Genomic DNA, 18,547 nt, shown 5'->3' with positions numbered 1-18,547 from the left:
CATTTTACCTTCTGTGTCAACAACAGTGTCTGGCTTGGATTAAAATGGAATAGATTTTTTTAAAGAAAGTTGCCTGGAGACAGCTGCAAAGATAAAGAGTGTAAGATATTTAACTCAATAGTTTAAAACAGCAGCTAAAAAATTCTTTAAAGATAATTTAACAAGTGATGAGAATTTTTAAAGGACTTAAGAATGTATGCAAATATGGTTAATGTAGCAAATCTGCTAAACTTTGAATTTTCATGAAATATTCAATCTTTAAGTTTATCCATTGAAAACTGAGATAATTAGATCAAAAATGACAATATCTGACATTGAGATGAAATAGACTTACTTTACTTCCTTTTTATAGAAAATAATGAAACTTATATTAGCCCATAGTTCAGCTTCCCTGCATAAACTCTATAGGCAATCATCATAAAAAAACATACAGTGCCTAATAAAAATGAATCTACGTTTGAAATAAAACTGGGCTTTTATTGAAGTCAGAATCATCACATTTCTTCCACACAACTTCTTGAATAATAAAAATTTCTACTGTCTTTAATGTTTTGACAATTTCCTTTCTGAAAAACATAAAAGCTTATATTATCATGCTGGAAAATAGGAAAAGGTATAGGCTTCTATTGTGAACATGCTGCAATCTTGCATTTAAATAGAGTTGATTCAGCACAAGTTCTCTAGATGCTAACATTTTTATAGTTTGAATAAATGGAGAATACTTGCCTGGGTTGACTCTCTCATTATATGCAGGCTTTCTGTCATGAGAGACTCTTCCAGGACATTTACTACAGAAGAGCTTGGAAATAAAGATACAATAAAAAGATATGATTACTTTTTTTCTTTTATAGGTGTGATATGAATATATTTAAATACACTTTTGGCTATTAACAGAATAGTTATTGATTCAAGAGACTTCTATGGCTTAATACTCTAAATCTTCACAGTATTTCCTTATGTTCAAAGTTTGAATTTTAAGGTTTGAATATATAAAGTCTTTAACGTCATTAGATTCAAGTAAACTTTTAAATTCTGAAGGCTTCTTATATGACATCAGTTTATTTTCCATTAGAACCTTAAATTATATTATTTATTTGGTATAGTAATGAAAATAAATTGTATATTTTAAAAACAAACATTTTTTCTCATATTTTAAGTGACGCTAACAAATTCATACATATTGAAAAAATAGACATAGTAAAAATATTATTGAATGTAGTATGTTGACATGGTACATATAATTGAAATGAGAACCATATAAGGAAATTATGTTTTAAAAATAATAGAGTGAGATTGAAAACTTCCAAGCAAAAAACTATTTTCCTTACTGGAAAATTTATTTGGTGAAAATTTCATATTAGCTAGAAATGTTAATATTGAACAGGAGACACTATCATACATTTGTTTCATCATATTAGTTGGCAGTGTTACCACACACAAGACTTGAAGTATGTCCTTGTACGTCAGAGAGTTTCAAATTTATTAATTCCATGAATTTGAGCAAATGGCCTAACCTTATAAACCTCTCTTATAAATTCTTGATCTTTACATTTAATGAAAATATTAATAACTATTTCATAGGATTGTGGTGGCGATATTTGAGATAATATGCATAAATCCTTAAAATAATGTCAGGTATTAATTTAATGCTCAATAAATATTAGTTTTCTAGTTTCACTAAATTAAAAGAAACAAAAACTCCCACCCCATCATAGCATTATATTAGTAAGTTTTACCTAAATAAAAAAGAGTGGAAAATATGATTCCTAACTCCTAAAATCAGCAGTGGAACTTTGTGGATCTCAAATTAGGTTGAAGCTTGTGGAAAGCGCTGCTACTTTCATACAGAATACCCTTATTCACAGAAGTCTGATTCTTTTTATGGTGGCATTATGGTCAGTTAACTATCATCCAATCTCATTCCTCTTGAAATTAGAAGTGATCTAGTTGTAGAATAGCAAATAAGATTTGTTAGGGATGCCCCTTTCCACAGCCTCATTAAAAGAAATTAGCTTCTCATTAACCTTTCCATCTTCTTTTTGCCCTGGAGTGTAACAACCATGTTGTAAGAATGGGATAACAAAAAAAAAAAAGATGGAAGATAGCAATGACAATGATGAAGGGAGTCAATTCAGAACATTTTATATCTGAACTTATTTTGATAAAATACATGCCATGCATTAGTTTGCTAGGCTGCCAAAAGCAATATACACAAAATGGGTTGACTTTCAATAATGGGAAATTATTAACTTACAAGCTTACAATTTGGAGGCCATGAAAATTCCAAGTCAAGTCATCATCAAGATGATGCTTTTTTCTTGAAGACCAGCTGCCAAAAATCCTGGACTCCTCTGTCACATGGCAAAGCACAACGTGGCATTTGCTAGTCTTTCCCTTCTCTTCTAAGTTTGATTGCTTTCTGCTTCTTGCTTCCCTGGCTTTCTCCCTGTCTGTATTTTAATATCTTATAAAGACTCCAGTAAGAAGAGTAAGACCCACTCTGAATGAGGTGGGTCACCCCTTAACTTATGCAACCTTACCAAAAGGTCTTACTTAAAATGGTCCATACCCACAAGGGTGTAGTAGCTTTAAGAACAAAAATTCTGGGGTACATACAGCATCACATCTCCACAATCCACTATAAACATTTCTTTTTATTATGTACAGTTGAATGGCATGCTAACTGATATAAAATCAATGGTTCAAGAAATAATAAAGGAGCAAAGATATGCAAACAAATGAAAAAAGTAACTTTGCCTCATATTAACTGTGCTCTATCATTCTTCCTATCTTCTTTTTCTGTTTGCAAAGCTGTCTTTTGCTATTTTTTTTTCCTTACCAACATTATAACATTCTCTTTTCTCTCTGCTTTGCTAGTTTGTCTTCCACCTGCTTTAAAGGCTGAGATGTGTTGTAGCTTGTTACAGAGATGGCCACAGTGCATCATGTGTCTTTGTATCCACACACTTAAACACTTTCGTATTATCCATTAACTGGACTTGGCCATGTGACTGGCTTTAGCCAATGAGACATTAGCAAATATGGTGAAAACAAAAGCTTAGAAATTGCTTGGTCATTCAATTTTGCCCTCTTTCTGCTTTTAAAACCAAGCCAGTTTTAATAACCAAGGCTGCTTAAATAAATTCTATTTAACTTAAACAACGGGAATTTATTTCTCAAGGTTCTGAGGCCAGTAAAATATCCAAAGCAATATTTTCTACCCAAAGACATGGCGTTCTGGGGTTGGCTGCCAGTGATCTTCAGTTCCTCTGTCACATGGCAAGATGCATAGTGGCATCTTCTGGTGTCTTCCTCTTACTTTCTCGTCCTTTGTCTGAATTTCATTGTCTTATAAAGGATTCCAATAAGAAGATTAAGACCCATCCTTGAGTGTACCAGGATGGGTACAGTTCCTTTACAGTTTCCTTTACAATGGATTCATACCCATAGGATCATATTGACTTTAAGAACATATTTCTCTGGGATACATTCAGTTCTAAACCATCACAAATCCCTCATGCGAAGAGCCCAAGAATATCCTTATGAAAATGTGCATCTTGGAAAACAGCTAGTAACAACTCATAGCCATGTGAGAAGGCTATATTGGAGCATCCAGGCCAATAAAAGTTTCTGAATAATTTCAATTTGAGACAAGCCAAATAACTACCTAGCTGAATCCACTCAAACAGTTGACACCGATTAAACAGATAATTTTGTTGAATTTTATGTCATACAGTTTTAGGGTGGTTTGTTGTACAAAAATTGATTGATAAGTCGAGATTTCTAAAGCATCTTCTAAGTTCTTGAATTATATGGCTGAATTGTCTTTCCATCGTTCCCAAAGGTTTATCAAGAAAAAATACCCCTCATATCCTATGCATTCATATTTCCAACTGCCCACTCAATATCTCTAAGAGATATTATCTCTACAAGAACGTCAAGCTAAATATATACATAAACTCTAATTTTCTTCAGCTTCCATTTATTCCCCATTCCTACTTTCTCAATGAACAATACTAATCACTGCATCAAATATGATAGCTTCGAGTCATAACTGTCTCATTTTTTAAGTTGCATCTTATGTCAAAGTTACCAGAACTTGTCAAGTTTTAATGAAACAACTGTTTTCTATTCTATTCTTTTTACCTCCATTGTCACTGCCAACCAAACCAAAATAATTTTTCACCCTGAGCACAGCAAAAAAAAAAAAAAAAAAAAAAAAAAAAATCTACCTATTAAGATCTTATCAAACTGCTATTCCTCTTCAACTGAATCTGAAAACTGGAGCAAAATTTATTTGTAGTGAAGATATTTACTTGTAATGCAAGATAAATATCTTGCATTATACTCCTAAGACATTTGAGATGAAAGCCAAAAATATGTATATGGCTTTCAGTTTTACATGAGAATTTCCCTGATCATTTCTCTATCTTAAATTTCTGCCAATATTTGGATGTTTTCTAATTTATGTTGTACTGGCCTTTTTTTTCAATGTATTTACTGCATCGTACCCTTTTTTATGTATTTTTTAATGCTATTTCATTATAAAGTTTCTTCTTTTGTCTTCAAGATTTATTTTGTCCATCTTTCACTATTCAGTTGCAGCATCACTTCATTCAGGAAGTTTCACTGACACCTCCTCCAACTTCTGCCCATGTAAATCTCCCTTATTTTATATTTCAAAGAATGGTGTGCTAACAAATACTCAAAACAAACTCTTCTGGGAGAAAACAACAACCACAAAAATACAAACAAAATATTTTGACCTGTAGCATTCATTTGTTTCTATGGTGTAAATATTCTTACCATGATTTATTTCATGCAATGTGTCATCATCCAGGCAGCAAAACTCCTAAAATGCTAATCCTTGCGTAATACGTTCCCATCAGCCTGGTTCATGCAAGCTTCAGGACAGCACTGACTGCAGAGTTCTGCCCATCTTTATTAGGATTCTCATGTTTGGTCCCACTGTGTTATGTGTGATGGCCCCAGGGTGTTAGGGTTCATTATGTTTCTTTCTCAGTTCAGGATTCCCAGTGGCTGGCACAGAGCTTGAACCATGGAATACAATTAATAAATGTGCATTGAGTGAAAGAAAGAATGATGAATGTCAAGTCTTTTCTGGCCTCCAGGCCTACTTTTACTTAAGTGGCTATAAAAGTGTTTCAAAGTAGACACCCAATACCCATGTTCTGACTGCTCATATTAGTATATTGGGAATAGAAATTGGAATGAGCATGTATAGGCTGAAAATGCCTGTATGGTGATTCAGGGAAAACCATTGTTACAAAATCATGTATCTTTATATATGTGTGGAACAAAGAGATAGAATATTAAGGAAATATTTAAACCAATTTTAAACTCTATTAAATATATGTTTTTGTATACATTGCTATTAAAACAAGTGAGCACACAGATATTAAATTGCATACCAACTGAACTGGCAAAGAAAGAACTGAAGCTAAATAGCAATGTGTGCATAACCCAGTCTCCAACTATTCATCATTTGTGGTCTTAAGTATTTGGAATAAAATTATCTTGATTACTCTAGAAAAGTTACTTAGAAAAGATACAATTTACTGAGATTGACTACAGAATGGGAGGTCAACAAGAGAATCAATGAATATATGTACATCTTAGTCACTTTGGAAGAATAATTCAAGAGAATAAAACATGATCTGAGCTCCCAAGAAACTGACGTTAAAATATATAATGGCCATGTTTTCAAGTTAAATGATTCACATTGCTTAAAGAACTGTTCATCTATTATTTAATAAATAACCATATTTTCTTAAACACTGATGTACGTTTTTAATTATAATGTCTCTGAAATTCATAGACAATGAAAAGCAGGTTGAATTGTAATTTAAATGGTGGAATTTGTTTCCATCTTAATGATACAAAAAATAAAGGCGTAATTGACTTAATAAAATACAGAAATGGTTTTATTTTATGGTGTGTATCATTTTGCAAACAGAAAGTGAAATTACAAAAATGTCATTTGTCAAAATCCTGATTTGGAAAAAAATGGAAGAGTAGGATGTCAATGAACAATAGGTTAGAATTAAAACAATAGGGGAGCTGAGAATATAATTGTGATATATAACTGCATTTACTGAGTTTGCACTATAGTTTTTAGGCATCTGGGTAGGAATTCTCAAAAATATTTTACTTCTTTGTACAATCACTTCTACATTCTGCTCTTTTCTACTCCAAATCCTCCATGTTTAGTTTAGTTCTTCTTAGGCAGGAAGAGAGCAAGGTGGAAGGAAAGGACAGGTCTGAAACTAAACTAAACAGTAGGAAGGATGGGCATCACCAATTTGGCTAAATAGTATTTCTACAAATTTGGTTCAGGGCCTGTACCTATAATTGCCTAGTGTGCTTGTTAAAAATGTGATTCTTTGGCTTTGAAACAGAAACTACTCAATAACAAAATCAGTGGGCAGGAAATAGAATTCTTCACTTTTTATCAAGCTTTCTAAGACATTTTATGCATGATAAAATTTCAGAAATACTGCTTTGTAGGAAAGGAAAAAGAGAAAAGTCAAACTCTAAGGTAAGCATAAGATATTGCATTATAATTAGAATCATACAATTAAAATCTTAATTTTAATCTTACTGATAAGTATGCTAAAATAAACAATTAAAAATTAGAATACATTCATATGAGAACCTATGCAAAATCGGATATTATTTATGTGGTCGAAAAATCTGTTCTAATACTGTGTGGGTATTTTTTCCCTAAATAATTTAGGAATACAGTTGAGTTTGAACATTCTATCATATAAAGTGCTGTTTTGTTTTGAAGAATTTACATGTTTTCCATGCTGTACATTCAGTTTTATAGACCATGTATTCTGCCTATTTGGATTCCTCTGTAACACTACAAATTCATAGAATAAAAATGGACAGTATTGAGTCTATAGATTGTTATGACTAAGATTTTATTCATAAAACTATATAGAAGTGTTACTTATTGCATAAAATTGAATATTAGCAACCACATCATGTTAATTTGAAAATGTAAAAATCATTTAAAGATATTCCTATATCTTAAAATAGGACAGTGTGCTATATACTAAAAAAGAATTTAAAAACTGAAATTTGTCTTTAAGTTAATTCATTACAGTTTGTTTTAATACAACATTTTCTTAATAGGTAAAGCTTATATACAATTTTTTTTTATTAAATGATGACAAAATAGTATTCCTATTTCCACTCTTCCTCAATTGTGTTGTTATTTTGCTGTATTAACTAACTGATATTTATTATTTATCCATAGCAATGAAATATTTTAATAAACTATAGTTCTATCCCATTTTGGATAAAATGCCATCAAGGTTATTTCCATGTGGATCTGTCATAATTTAAACAAAAGTTATTCTTTGGTCTCCACCTAACCACAATATGTTAACATTTAAAAATTTTAGGGTAATAAAATATTTAAGGCAACATGTTCCATGTTCGAACATACAGAAATGATTTGCTAAAACACCAAAGCATGAAATTAACTGTGTAACTATCATTTGCCTCCATTTTACACAAAGTCTAAGGCAGTAATGAAAACTTGGGAAGAAGAATACAACTATCTTTGGTCTAAATTTTCTGAGAAGAGGTTTGCTCAATATCACGTTTCTTTCTTAGTTTGCCTAGACCAACTGTAAGAAGGAGAATATTCTTCTCAAATCAAGATCAGGTGAGAATAACACATTAGTTAAGAATTGAAAGACAGCTTTCTAATCATTCAAAGTTGCTCAGAAATACATAAAAGTCACATGTGTTAAAAAGAAATTATTTTTACAAGCTTACAATGTTTGATATAGGAAGCAGAACAGACAACAGGCAATCGAAGCTTAAACAAAATTCACCTTTTCTAGTTGGACATTATTTAGCAGAATTCTTAAAAGAACAAGCCCACAAACCTAAGCAAAATGTTGCTGCGACACAGGTAAACATCGTTTCATTTAAATAACATTTTCTCCTTGACACTTACGGGAAAAAGATTTAAAGTTGTTAGGGATCGAAGTGAATACCAATGCCAATTCTCTAGAACTACAGCCTATTGGAAGTCAATAAAAGATAGTACCTTCACATTGACTGTGCTTTGAGATCCATTTTCTCTTCTTCTATTTTCTATAAGTCAAACAGAGTTCTTTCCCCAAGTAGTCTTCAGAATACTCTTTCATTCATCCCCAATCTGACTTATACGGCCTTTCTCTGTGTTCCAAAGGCACCCTGAAAATATCTCTTTCAAAGTACTTAGCACTCAGAAATTTAATTTTGGAGATAACTTTTTAACTTCCCCATCACACTGAGATTTTATAAGGCTAAGAAACTGATTTACAGTTCTTAATCTCCATCAATATACTAAAGTGTCACACATAGTAGGTACATAATGAATATTTCTGGAATAAAAGAAACATAGTTCTTTGCAGTAAATACAATTTAGCATACCTGACCTTACAGTTACTAGAGTAAAGCTAAAGTAAAGAGAGTCACAGATGGACAAAGGGGTATACAAAGTCCCTTAAACCCTGAAGCTTAAAGCATTTTTTCTGTCTCGTTGAGCACTAAAGCCAACACTATTAAAGAGCAGTATAAAAGAAAAATATGCAAATTTTTTAAAACAGCCTAGTTTTAATGGGGATTATATTAAAATCGAACATGAGCTTAACTTTGGATTTCTTAGCTTTAATGTTTCAAGATAAATCCATGCTACCATTTGAAACTCTCTTTTGGAATGCAAATCGTGTATCAATACTGCTGAACACAGTGAAAAATAATGAAATAATACAGAAAGGTCCTTACAAAGACTACTGACTTCTGTTTTAGCATAATGAGTAAAGTCAAGGTATCTTTATTATCGTAATTAAACTATTGCATATCAAACTACCTCTTGTTTACCTTTTAACTTCAAGTAAATTTAAATATAATGAAAGTGCACAATTTCTAATAGGAAGAACTATACTCTCATCGGCAGACCAAAATACCATATTTTGCATTTTACATAGGAAATAATTAAGGATAAATTAATTCAAATATTTTGCTTTATGGGAAATTAGTCATTTTGTTCTGAATTAATTTTCAGTACTCTTTTCTAAATTGTGTATAAACTGTAAAAGTACAGAAAATAATCATCAAATATTGAAAGTTAATTTTTCTGATACAGAACAGTAATTTTATTAAGGAATAGTTTTGTATTGTATAGTGTACTAGCTTTCTAGCTGCCGGAATGCAACACACCAGAGACAGATTGGCTTTTAATAAAAGGGGATTTATTTCATTAGTTCTTCAGAGGAAAGGCAGCTAACTTTTAACTGAGGTCCTTTCTTACGTGGGTAGGCACAGGGCAACCTCTGCAGGTCTTCTCTCCAGGCCTCAAGGTTCCAACAACTTTCCCCGGGGTGATTTCTTTCTGCATCTCCAAAGGCCCTGGCTGAGCTGTGAGTGCTGAGATATGTATGCTGAGCTGCTTGGGCTGTGCTACATTGAGCTCTCTCATTTAAGCACCAGCCAATTAAGTCAAACGTCATCATCTTTGCAGCAGGCACGCCTCCTAGCCGACTGCAGATGTAATCAGGAACAGATGAGGTTCACGTACCATTGGCTCATGTCCACAGCAACAGAACTAGGCATCTTTACCTGGGCAAGTTGACAACTGAATCCAACTACCACATATATATTATCTGACTTCAGATAGTCATATATATGAAAGATAGTTTATTTTTTAAGTAATTACTAGATATTATTAACAATTTAAATAAGTTAAAACCATTTTTTTACATAACTAGTTTCATGGAATTAGAATGTTTCACATTGATAATAGAATATTTTGTTTGTCTCTGATTAAAGTGTGTTTTTTTTCCAGACAAACTCTTTTGTGAGCAATTTATTTTAGTAACAATTTAATTCAGACTATGGGCTTAGGCATCAATCAACATGCTTAATTTGGTTACATGTTTTAAATTTTGAGAGAGATTTAGATGTTTCTAGACCTTTGTTTTTAATATTATGCAAAAATGCATTATTTTATTTCATTAAATTACAAAATTAATTGTAGGAAAAAATACCATAGCAAACAGTGAGAGAGAGAAAACAGGAGAGAGAAACTACAATTCCATAATTATAGACATGGGGCATATTTTCCCTTTTTTTCCTATCTGTGTGCTTACTCACTAAATGCTGTAACATTATACATTTTAGTTGTCAACATTTTGATGGTCACTAATTATTCCATGTAATAAATAAATAATCACCTAGTTCCTATACTGTTGGAATATTATATTATTAACTGGAAATTATTGATATACCTTCATTAAAACAATGTATTAAAATTTGCATAATTAACGACAAGAAATAGCAGAAAGATATCAAAGTCACATGCTGCTCACCTCTTCTGTGAGGTGTTTGTCTTCCCCACTGTGTTTCAGGGATGGCTACAGTAGTTATAGATATCACATTCCAATAGTTCAGTCCACCAGTAGGAAACATTTTCAGAAGAAAAAGGAAATATTTCTGTTTCAACTTTCTTTGGAAGGGTTAGGAAGGACTTCCCAGAAGTAAGCCAGAAGATTTCCCCTGACAACTCATTTCAAAGATTCTCCACAATGATCATTCTCAAAACCCTTCCTTTGTCAAATGAATGGCTCCATAATTACTGGCTTAGAATAATAACTTTCTACCCCTAGGGTAAGACAGGGCTTAGAGTTTACAGAGGACCAATAGGGAAAAAGGAACCAAAACCATAGATCATATATGTCTTTCATTTTAGATTCTGGGAATTCTATAAGCATTCTATATGAAAAAATTCATCATGGGTTGTAGCCTGTTATAGATATTATATCTGACATATTCTGACATTTATAGAAGCTGTAAAAACTGAATTATTAATGCTTTAGCATATGTGATGGAAGAATTTCTAGGAAACTAACACTTGTGAATTCCAATATGTTCCAGAAAATATAGCAGGTGGTTTGCTTGTAAGCAGAATTATTTTAATATAGAAAACAGATTTATAGTGAGAAAATTACTTGTGTCTAATTTGGGTTATGCCAAAACTGTGTAGGGACATCAAATTTACAAAAAAAAAAAATATATTAAATTTATGAACATTTTCTGAGCGGGTCCTGAATTTACAGTGTCTTTGTATAGCTGTCTAAATAATGACAGACATCAATAATAAGAAATATTGTTTTATGAATTAAGTATGATATAAATTATATTTATATTACATTGAAGGCAGTAAAGCAGAGCCCAATATTAGCAAGTGTGTGAAGTAAGAATCATGTTAGTGCTAGCTTCTCAGAATAACTCTCTAATGATCTTCTGCTTTACCTGTGGGAATACCACATAAAGCTGAAAGATTCGTTACAGGTTTTGCTCTTCCAACTTTTGAACTCAGCATCAAGTTGATAAATATACCTACTATCAATTCTATTATGTAAATTGTGTGGAGAAGAGTCATCAATTGATGGACACTAGTTTGCTTATTTCTAAGAGATGTTTATAGGCAAAATATTTGGACTTATGTTGATTATAGAAGACAGCATGAAGTAGGAAAGTAAACAGTAATCAATTTCTCTTAAAATAATTAATTTCTCTTCAGTTTATTAGCAAAGGAGGTTGAAATAGGAAGTCTGAATGTATAATTCTTTTCATTATCCTAAATATGATGCATCTTTTTTATTTTGCAGCAAGCTGGCAATGCAAAGGCTGAGGAAAAAACAGAGCGTGTACTGATTTGCCTAGTGTTAACCCTGGAGTTAAAAACCTGACTAGCATGATTTCAAGTTACAACAACTTACCTGGAAAATTTTCTAGTCCACTTAAGTATAATGTAAAAATTACACTGGACTTTGAATTATGTTTTCATTACTTTGAACAAAGTGCTTAGTATATGAGTTCATGTTCATGAAAGAGTAAATGGAAGTCCATGGGAAAAATGTTTTTATATGTATGAATGAGCAAGAATGTGCATATGAAGTAATATATGAATATGAAAAAGTGGGATTTTACAAAGCAATTGGCATAAAAATCTGAAATTAATGCACACAAACTCACTACATTCATATATGTTTTTTCTACTCTTAATAAATGAATGTTCTACCTTCCCTTTGGTCATGACTAAGTAATTGGTACCAGACTTGCTTTTGAACAGAAGTGAACTAGCATACAGGACAAAATATATAGGGAAAATTACTAAAAAAAAAAATGTTTTCAGGCACCAGACAGCTAGAAAACCCTTATGGTTTTCCCAGTTCTCTATCTTAAGAAATTTCTGAATTATGACAAAGGAAGAAAACTCCAAGAATAGCACCAGGATCATGCAGAGTTGAGGAGATATACCACAATTCAAACAGAGTATCAGAGATGGAACTAGACAGAATAAGAGTTCCCTGAAATCTGCATTGAGCCAACGTTATTCTCTGGCTAACTACCAAGTTGTGAAACCACAAGGTATGAACACTAGATCCTTAAATCCTTTTTTATGAAGAACTAGCTGTGTAGGAACAATTATTTAGGAACATTAGCTGAAATATGACTTGTTCCAGAATATTTAAATAACACAATTCAATGAAAAGAAGATAGCAATAAAGTTTGGACAAATGATTTGGACAGATACTTCACTAAATATGACATATGCGGCAATGTGCCCATGAAAAGAGGCTCACCATCATTATTCGTCAGGGAAATGCAAAAGTAAAACCAGAAGGAGCTACCATTATACATACACTAGAATAGCTAAATGAAAAGCAATGACAATTTCAAGGTTGTCAAGGATGGAAACACATTTGAACTCTCATATATTTATGTGTAAGTGTGTAAAATGGCATAACCACTTTGTAGAACTGTTTGACATTTTCTTATAAAATCAAATTACAGCTATTCCATTCCTAGATATTTTTCCAAGAGAAAGGGAAACATATGTCCACAACAAGCACTTTACGTGAATGTTCACAGCAATGCTATTCATCACAGGCAAAACATAAACAACTCAAATGTCAACAACAGATGACTGGATAAGCACATTTTCATATATTCAGGCATTTGTATATTGCTCAGTGATAAAAATAAACAAAATATTAATATAAAATAATGATAAGTATGAATCTCCAAAACATCATGCTGAGTGAAAGAAGTCATACTCAAAAGAAATTCTAGACAGGCAAAATTTATCTGCAATGAAAGATAAAATTTATCTGTAAAGGCAGATCAGTGTTGATGAATGTAGAGTTGACTACAGCATGGCACACTTGAGTGTCAGAGTATGTACTCTATCTTGGCTGGCATGGTACTTACTCACATGTATACATTTGTCCAAATTCATTTAATGGTAAACTTACAATGCTGTTTATTCCATGTAAAATATGCTTCAACAAAGTTAGCACAATTAAAGGAATAAATAAAGATATAGTAAAACAACACCCACCAAGAGGAGGGAAAAAAGTAAATGTTCTCCTGGAAAAAGATGTGATGAAGTATGTGCAAAATAGTTGAAACAGAAAATGAAAGAGTTTTTTTATGAGAATTTATATGGCAAACTGGGAACATGATTATCATAGTTATTATAAGTAGTCTTTATCATTAATATTAATAAATATTTATTTATGCATGTGTGTATTTATTTAGTATTTGGTTTTAGAGCTGAAACTATAAGAAATAGAACTTTATTCCTAGAGAATAATTAGAGTACATTTCCCTAGCAAGCATTCTCTGTTATCTTCGTTTCTGGAGTATTTCACTCAGAAATGGGTACTAGCTATTGAAGATGTGTTTTGAAACAAATTCTCCTCGTAAATAGCATTGAAAGATGCTGTCCAACTGGCTGTTCATAATGCCCTGGAAAAGAAAGCAGTTTAGGCTGCCATCAGCATAGAATGTTTTACAGTGTACATTTATAAACATAAAAAGGTGACTATCAAACACATTAGTAAAGCTTTGGTGATAATCTCTTCTAGGCTCATCAGATGGCAGACACTGTAAATAACAGGTGGACAATAAATCCCAATGTATGTCTAAACAATCAGTGATTACAAAATACATTTGTAATCCTGTGAAATGTTTGACAAAATAATTTGTGATTTGTTACCCAAACTCAATAGTAATGAATATTTTTAAGTGGTGGGAGATTTTGTTTGTGCTTAATGAAATATGCTATGGCATTTTTTTTCAAACAAATTATACTTGATATATCTCTATCAGAGGGAAGAAACTCATATAATTTTGTCATATAAGATTTGGATGTAAAATCCATTTAAAAATAATATTCATGGCTCAAATAAATTGGGACAGATAATGTTATGAGATTGGTATGGAGTTAACTGGAATATTTACACTGGTTATAAAGTATTCCATGATATTGAAATTCTTATTTTTCACTGAAATGGGTTTATTCAGATACTGAACAAGGTGACAAATTTCCATCAAACTGTGTTATGCCTTGAAAGCACACAGAATATGTGATGTACATCACTATGAAGTTTTTAAAAAGTTTATTTTACTTAGCATAAATGTGAATATGAATTACTAATCTCATAATATTTCTTAATTAGTACATAATGCAGGGTTTATTTTAACATGGATTAACAGTTATTGAGAACTTGCTCTATGTCAGGCAATGTAAATCAGTTATCTCATTTGATATTAATAATGATCCTATGTTACAGTTATAATCCATACTTTTCAGATGTGATGATTGAGGCTTAGAGTTTAGTAACTCTTCATGCTCAGTCAGGTGCAAGGTGAGTCCTTGAACACCCAGAATGTGCTGTGTTGCTGCCAGATAATCTGCTTCCAGGTTTTGTGTTTTTGTACCCAAACACTTCAAGCATGAATTAATTCCTACATGTTGCCTACACAACCACTTGAAGAATTCAGATTATTTGACTTTCAAATATTTGATATTCAATTGACTTTCATAGGAAATATTTTTTCGTATTTCCTTTTTATCTTTTTCTTGTAGATATTTGTCAAAGTTAAGTCCCACCTATTCTCCAAATGAGAATTTATTAAGGGCTTCATTGTGAATTAAAACTAAAGATCTCCCTAAATAACAAGATATGAATCTACTGGGCAGTTTGGAGAGTATTTATACCCTTTGATTTAGAAAAAACACTAGGAACCAATTGGTCTGCAAAATATGGGAAAAAGTCCTAACTCTCTGATGCTCATAGACTTTACAGAAGATGAGAGGTTAATTACAACAGACAGGAACTCTCTTAAATGCTTCCCTCTTCAGAGATCCAAATATATGGGGAATTTTGAAGTCAAAGGCAGATTATTCTCTATATAATTATTTTAAGATTCATTCATGTTGTAGTCTGTATCAGTAACTAATTAATTTATTGTTGAGTAGTATTTTTTTTTTGCATACTGTATGGTGGGGTGACATTTCATTATTTTTCGATGTGAGCATGCCATTATTGCATCACCATTTGTTGAATTTTGCTTTGTTTTGTTTTTTTGCTTGTTTGTTTGTTTGTTGGGAAGTGCATGGACCGGAAATCAAGCCCAGGTCTCCCACATGGCAGGCCAGAATTCTACCTGAACCACTCTTGCACCCCTGATGAGTAGTATTCTACTACCCATTTACCTGTCAATGAGCATTTGGGTGATTTCCAATTTCAGCTATTACAAATAAAGGTGCTGTCAACATTTGTGTACAGGTATTTGTATAAGCATGTAGTTTCACTTCTCTTGGAACCCAGAAGTGGGATGCCATAGGGAATTAGGGAACATCATATGCTCATGGGGAAGATGTTTTTTTTAACTTCTTAAGAAACTGTCAGATTGTTTCCTAAAATGTATATAACACCAGCAGTATATGACAGATCAAATTCCTCTATGTTTTTACAAAGATATACTTGTGATCAATTTTTTTCAATTTAGCCACTCTGATAGTTTTTTGGTGAAACATATTTTGAAATTCCTTAATGCTTAATGATGTAAAGCGTCTTTTCATGTGAATATTTGCCATCCATACATCTCATTTGGTGCTCAAATCTGTTGTCAAATTTTTGAGTTGTTTTCTTATCAAGTTTTTTAGAGTTCTTCAGATTTTCCCAATACAATTCCTTCTCAGATGTATGATTTGCAAATATTTTATTAGTCTGTTTTGTTTTTCTTTCTCAGAGCTGATGTTTTTAATTTCAATGACATTCAAGTTGTCATTTACATTTTCCTTTGTGAATCATACTTTTTTATCATATCTAAGAATTTTTTTATTTAATTCAACAACCCAAAGGATTTCTCCTATATTAATTTCTAGAAACTTTAAAGGTTTAGAATTTATATTTAGGCTTTAATGCATTCCGAGTTAATTTTTGTATATGCTATGAGGTATGAATTGCAGCTCTTTCTATTTTATTTTTTTGTATATGAATGCCCAGCACATTCAGCATCATGTGTTGAAAACTATTCCTTTTCTACCATCCTGCTTTTGTATCTAAATAAAAGTTCGGTTGCCTATGTATGACCAATTAAATTTCTTGACTCTGTATTCTGTTCCAATTACTTATTTGTAAATGTTGACAAATAGTACACTGTCTTGATTACTGTAGTTTTATAATAAATCTTGAAATATAGTGTTATTTCTCCAATTTCCTTATTTTGGAAGTCATTTGGCTATTCTTTGCATACTCATAAGTATTTTGGAATCAATTTTTTTTTCAAAAGAGCCTGATGGGAATTTGATTAAGATCATTTTTCATTCAAAGAACAGTTTAGGGAGAATTGACATTTTAATAATATTGATATTCCAACCCATAAGGAGTGATTCTGGAAATGGATTAAAGCATTTCCAACCTTTATCCTATTAGTAATGCAAGAAAGTTTAAAGATTCTAAAGAATTAGAAGATCTTTGGTGTTTTAGAGAGCATTAACTATATCTGCCACATGATTAAATTTGACTGAAGACATCACTTTGATCTACACTTAGTCTTACACTTTAATGTGAAAAGAACCTAAAGTGTATGTCATACTGAAATATATTATTCAAATATTTGCATTATTAAAGCCTAAATCTACAAACACACACACACGTGTACACTTGTCTAACTCACCTTTCTTTTATAACATTTATAGTTTATAAATCATATAGACTTTCCTAGACTTATTTATAATTTTCCAGGCCAGAGTCTATTAGAAGCATCAAATTGGACAACTAACATACACCTTAATACATCTCAACATGATAACAATGACAGACCATCAAAATTTGCAACTGATAACTGAAAGGTTCAAAACGAACAAAAAGAATAAAATTATTTAAATGCATTTGAAGCCCATAAAATATTGATGTGATTTTGATCATGGGTAGAAAAAAAAGTCTACTATAAATATGTAATTATTTGCTTATAAATGAGAGGAAAACAACATTCAATACAGATATTAAAAAATTAAAATGCTAAACCACATGCTTATTTAACATAGAATACCCTCCTTAAAATATGATTTATATTTTAAGTTGTTTTATATAATATCAACAATAACACATCATTAATGTTTAATCTATTTTTGAGAAACATATCTTTTTTATTCAAGAACAAAGTGCAATATATTTACAAAAAAAATTTTTCTCAAATATTATTCATGTAAGTGTTAAATTGCAAAATAAAAATTTAAAGTTTATTTTTTCATCCAATGAATTTTATAATGTGTGTAGGCCACAGTGGCTCAGCAGGCAAGAATGCTTGCCTGCCATGCCAGAGGACCCGGGTTTGATTCCTGGTGCCTGCCCATGTAAAAAAAAAAAAGTTCAAATTTGAAAATATGGTCTTCAAGTCAGTATTTTAATGAAATTCAAAAATAATCTAGTATTATACTGTTAAATACAGTTATAAATACAGAATCCAAGTTCTTATTTATACAAAGAGTGTTTGGTACCCAACATGTTTTACTCACTATTTCCTTAGTCAAAAGACAAAACAATGTCAAAAGACAAAAGTTATGGATAAGTTTATAACTTGCAGTTTCTTTTATTTATTTATATAATAAAATTTAAAATTAGTTGAAAAGGTGTGATTTAGTGGAACTCTCTCTTGAAGAAAAATCATTCTTATTAATTTACACTTAGGTTTATTAAGTAAAGATTATGATTACTAAGATTACTAAGGTAATGAGATAACTGGGAGAGAATATTTATTAGTTAATAGCTACCGAAAAAAAAACATGATAAACATTTACACTGGAAAATAAACTAGCAAATTAAATAATATTGATTAGTTATTCCCAAATTTTTAATTTTTTTTACATGTGAATTTGTGTTTTAAATATTTATTCTACTCTGTTGGGTACATAAAATTCTTATACAATATCCTCTAAAGAACATTGTATTAATAATTATCTAGAGTTTCTATTTCATTAATTTCTACTGTTAAAATTTTTATTATTAATAAAATAACCACTATAACATTCATTTTAAATAAAATAAGATTACTAAAAATTATGTTATCATATGCAAGTAATACCATATGTAAGTAGTAAATTAAGCATTTAAATTAATGAACTATTGCTATAAGCTATTTTTCTTATTCTTAACTACTG

General features: G+C 31.3%; 1 long non-coding RNA gene across 1 annotated transcript in view; it reads right to left on the bottom strand.

The window, feature by feature from the left end:
* Positions 1-730: 730 nt before the first annotated feature.
* The window catches only part of LOC143646163 (uncharacterized), a 97,806-nt gene continuing 79,989 nt past the window's right edge, over positions 731-18,547 (bottom strand). Inside the window, exon 3 of the long non-coding RNA XR_013157353.1 lies at positions 731-799. This is a non-coding gene — a long non-coding RNA (uncharacterized LOC143646163). The remainder of the gene's footprint in view (positions 800-18,547) is intronic.

This window comes from Tamandua tetradactyla, chromosome 9 (assembly GCF_023851605.1).
Source record: "Tamandua tetradactyla isolate mTamTet1 chromosome 9, mTamTet1.pri, whole genome shotgun sequence".
NCBI classification, from domain to species: Eukaryota; Metazoa; Chordata; class Mammalia; order Pilosa; family Myrmecophagidae; genus Tamandua; species Tamandua tetradactyla.
The sequence above is the reverse complement of the archived record's forward strand: the minus strand, read 5'-3'. Positions and strand labels throughout refer to the sequence as shown.